Source organism: Pieris brassicae, unplaced genomic scaffold, assembly GCF_905147105.1.
Source record: "Pieris brassicae unplaced genomic scaffold, ilPieBrab1.1, whole genome shotgun sequence".
Lineage (NCBI taxonomy): Eukaryota > Metazoa > Arthropoda > Insecta > Lepidoptera > Pieridae > Pieris > Pieris brassicae.
In genome coordinates, this window is record NW_025575982.1 from 35 (window position 1) to 5000 (window position 4966).

Consider the following 4966-nt stretch of genomic DNA (forward strand, 5'->3'; position numbering starts at 1 on the left):
AGGTTAACCTATAGCCCTAATAATAATTATATTATTATGATTATGACAATGTTGATGTTGTTGCACTAGACACACCATAATAAACCATAAATAGTTTTTCTTACCAGAAGAGTTTTTATTTTTAAATATTCAATTTTAACTAGAAACGTATCGCTATCGCTAACAAAACCCCACACCACACACCACCACACGTTACACACATATACTTGACAGAGTAGATACTATCTACATATCTATCGACAGAGTTGTAGATATCGTGCCGTTGAACGGCATCTTGTCGCGTCGCGTGGCGATCTTGTACGAGAAACATTTTCCTCTGACATTGTATCGGAATAATTATTATAATTCATTATTATACATACATACATACATACATACATACATACATATTATTAATAAATATAATTGTTTTTTTTGTTTTTTCTTTTCTTCAAATAAACCCACATTGCCATTTCTCTGAGCGTGTGCTGCGAGCTTCAACGAGAAACATTCGGCGCGAAACTGTCGAGCGGCCGGCCGTCGCGCGCCGCACCTGTACGAGAAACATTTTCCTCTGACGTTGCATCGGAATAATTATTATAATTCATTATTATACATACATACATACATACATACATACATACATACATATTATTAATAAATATAATTGTTTTTTTTGTTTTTTCTTTTCTTCAAATAAACCCACATTGCCATTTCTCTGAGCGTGTGCTGCGAGCTTCAACGAGAAACATATCTATCAATACAAATGTCTATTCAAAAAAAAGAAAACAAACAAAATCATATCAGTCAATAAAATAAATAATAATATTTTTTTACTACTACTACTAGTACTACTACGTGCTACTACTGCACGCCAATACACATACATAATAAAATGAAAAATCGTCTCTCTCTCGCTCGCTCTACGAGAAACATTCGACGTCCGCTCCAATGCCGACGCGGACTATTGCTCTCGGTATAGATGTGGAGCGAAACAGTCGTGCGCACAGCGTCGACTCGTTCTCGTTGCCGCGCGTCGTTCGTCTCAAATAGACACGAACGACGGACGAGAGAGAATAGAATGTGTTCTTGTTTTTGTGTTTGTGCGAAGTGTGAGAATATTATATACATATATTCGCGCATGGATGATATAGATATGGGTATGGATTTTCGGAGGAAATTATATCAAATTCGTATTTCGAATGCGAGACCGCCGAGATCTTTCCCAGCTCTCTCTCTCTCTGTGTGTGTGGTGTATAGTACATTTTATATATCTCTCTTGTGTCAACACAAAATAACAAAGAATATACATACTACTCCTCCTCATATTTTATATAATATAATATAAAATTATATTATAGCACCGCGTTCGCAGACCGTATGGTGATGTTACCAATCGACCAAGATTTGGGACCGTCTCCCCCGGTGTTATCTGTGATGTTAAAAGAATACGCTTCTAGGCACACCTCAACGCAGGGCGCCTAGCGTGTTCGACACGTGCGCGGTCGCCACGGCGACCGTATATGTAAAGAATGTATAAAAGAGGACGCACACGCGCCCATCGTCGAAACGGTGTGCGCAGCGTCGTGTTGGAATTTATCCCTCAAGCTCCGGGCGTTGATCGTATCTAGTGCGAATCATGCGTGTGTGTGCGCATGTAATTGCCAGCCGAGTTTTAATATGTTTACAATAACGTATTGAATAAAAATTGAGAAGTTGCGTTTAGATGAATGTTCAATTTTCAAATTGTCACAACATCGATTCCCGCCCGCGGGGTCGTGTTCGTTGCAGTTTTATGTCCCTCACAGTGGTCGAGCATCGTTGTACATCACCTCGTTGCGAGATCGTGACGGGACGGCCGCTCGTAGACCGGTCAAAGTTAGTCTATCGATATGAAGCGCGAACGTCGCGTCGCGTGCAAATTCGACGCGTTACGTTCACGCGTGTCGAGAAGGCGCGCGCGCAAGCGCGCGCCCCTCGACGCCGCCGAGCCAGCGGCTCGCCGAAGCCGCGTGACCGCGGTGTAGGCGTGTCGTTTGCGTAAGCAGCTCCCTGGTTGATCCTGCCAGTAGTTATATGCTTGTCTCAAAGATTAAGCCATGCATGTCTCAGTGCAAGCCGTATTAAGGCGATACCGCGAATGGCTCAATATATCAGTTTTGGTTCCTTAGATCTTACTCAGTTACTTGGATAACTGTGGTAATTCTAGAGCTAATACATGCAATCAGAACTCTGACCAGTGATGGGATGAGTGCTTTTATTAGATCAAAACCAATCGGCGGAGGGCCATGCGTCCGAAGTCGTTAATTTTGATGAATCTGGATAACTTTTGCCGATCGCACGGTCCAGTACCGGCGACGCATCTTTCAAATGTCTGCCTTATCAACTTTCGATGGTAGTTTCTGCGACTACCATGGTTGTCACGGGTAACGGGGAATCAGGGTTCGATTCCGGAGAGGGAGCCTGAGAAACGGCTACCACATCCAAGGAAGGCAGCAGGCGCGCAAATTACCCACTCCCGGCACGGGGAGGTAGTGACGAAAAATAACGATACGGGACTCTTACGAGGCCTCGTAATCGGAATGAGTACACTTTAAATATTTTAACGAGGAACAATTGGAGGGCAAGTCTGGTGCCAGCAGCCGCGGTAATTCCAGCTCCAATAGCGTATACTAAAATTGTTGCGGTTAAAAAGCTCGTAGTTGCATTTGTGCGCCGCGCTGTCGGTGCACCGCATCCGCGGTGATACTGACACGTCTGCGGAGCATATCGTCGGTGAGCCGGCGGTAAAACGCCGGTTCAATATCAAAATCCTATCGCGGTGCTCTTCGGTGAGTGTCGAGGTGGGCCGACAATTTTACTTTGAACAAATTAGAGTGCTCAAAGCGGGCTCAAAATGCCGCTTGAATATTTCGTGCATGGAATAATAGAATATGATCTCGGTTCTATTTTGTTGGTTTTCAGAACTCCGAGGTAATGATTAATAGGGATAACTGGGGGCATTCGTATTGCGACGTTAGAGGTGAAATTCTTGGATCGTCGCAAGACGAACATCAGCGAAAGCATTTGCCAAAGGTGTTTTCATCAATCAAGAACGAAAGTTAGAGGTTCGAAGGCGATTAGATACCGCCCTAGTTCTAACCGTAAATATGTCATCTAGCGATCCGCCGACGTTACTACAATGGCTCGGCGGGCAGCTTCCGGGAAACCAAAGATTTTGGACTCCGGGGGGAGTATGGTTGCAAAGCTGAAACTTAAAGGAATTGACGGAAGGGCACCACCAGGAGTGGAGCCTGCGGCTTAATTTGACTCAACACGGGAAATCTCACCAGGCCCGGACACCGGAAGGATTGACAGATTAACAGCTCTTTCTTGATTCGGTGGGTGGTGGTGCATGGCCGTTCTTAGTTGGTGGAGCGATTTGTCTGGTTAATTCCGGTAACGAACGAGACTCTAGCCTGCTAAATAGGCGTCGTCATTCAAGGTGTGCGCGACTCTCGGGGAGCGCAACTCACTGGCGACGTATTAAAATTCTTCTTAGAGGGACCGGCGGCTTCGAGCCGCACGAGATTGAGCAATAACAGGTCTGTGATGCCCTTAGATGTCCTGGGCCGCACGCGCGCTACACTGAAGGAATCAACATGTTCTCCCTGGCCTAGAGGCCCGGGCAACCCGTTGAAACTCCTTCGTGCTGGGGATTGGGGTTTGCAATTATCCCCCATAAACGAGGAATTCCTAGTAAGCGCGAGTCATAAGCTCGCGTTGATTACGTCCCTGCCCTTTGTACACACCGCCCGTCGCTACTACCGATTGAATGATTTAGTGAGGTCTTCGGACCGACACGCGGTGGCCTCACGGCCGTCGGCGTTGCTGGGAAGTTGACCAAACTTGATCATTTAGAGGAAGTAAAAGTCGTAACAAGGTTTCCGTAGGGGAACCTGCGGAAGGATCATTAACGTTGGTTTTTTCTTTTTGTTTTGTTGTTGTCAAAGACTCGCAAAAAAAGAAAAAAATACAAAAACACGTGAATGATACGAATCAAAATCGAATCCGAGCCGGTTGACTCTCTCTCGTCGATTCGCGACGTGTGCGTTGCGACACGCTTTGATTAGCGTTCGCTATCGCCTATTGATACTTTGAAATAATATTTTAATTTTTGTGTACAACCACGCAAATAAAAGAGATTTTCTTTCTTTTCATTTGTCGTACACGTTAATGATAAGTATTATTTTCAAATTTTTTTGTTTAATTTTTTCGCACCTTTTATATTTTCTCATACAAAAACACACACAAAAACAAAACGATTACCCTGAACGGTGGATCACTTGGCTCGCGGGTCGATGAAGAACGCAGTTAACTGCGCGTCATAGTGTGAACTGCAGGACACATTTGAACATCGACATTTCGAACGCACATTGCGGTCCGTGGAGAAATATCCAGGACCACTCCTGTCTGAGGGCCGGCTGCATAAAAACAAAAAGCCACACTGTTCGCGTGACGAGCGGCGATCGCTGCGACTCCGGTCGTAGCGCCGCATCTCTGTCGCGCGTGCAATTGACGGTTTCGCTAGGCCGCCGAGCGGCCGAACGATCCGTTCGAATATATGTTCGATTACGACTCGTCATCCGTATTGGCCGTGTTAAGCCACGTCTATACGATACTTTTGTCGCACAAATAAATTCTCCCCGCCGCACCGTGTCTCCCGCGGCACGGGTGCGCGTCGAGTCTTTACGCAACGACAACGACAACGACGACAACGACGTTCGCGTTTACGCGTCGCGCGTGTTTGCTCGCATCGTCCCGGTCCCGCATGGCGATCGCGCGACGGTCGGCGCCGGTGCGCGCGTCGACGTGTCTCGACGCTGTCGTTGAAAGTTGTCGCGTTCGGCTCAGTTTCTCTTACTCTCGCGAGAGGAAGCGAAACGCGCGCGCCCGCTGCTCTAGCGGTTGCGCCCAGTGTGTGCGTGCGGTGTTTGTGCAATTGTAG

General features: G+C 46.4%; 2 non-coding genes across 2 annotated transcripts; both read left to right on the top strand.

The window, feature by feature from the left end:
* Positions 1-2028: 2028 nt before the first annotated feature.
* On the top strand, positions 2029-3934 carry LOC123719325. Its single transcript, XR_006755385.1, has one exon. It is a non-coding gene; the product is annotated as a small subunit ribosomal RNA (ribosomal RNA).
* Positions 3935-4284: 350 nt separating this feature from the next.
* LOC123719320 lies at positions 4285-4441 on the top strand. The gene has a single exon (XR_006755381.1). It is a non-coding gene; the product is annotated as a 5.8S ribosomal RNA (ribosomal RNA).
* The last annotated feature ends 525 nt before the right edge of the window (positions 4442-4966 follow it).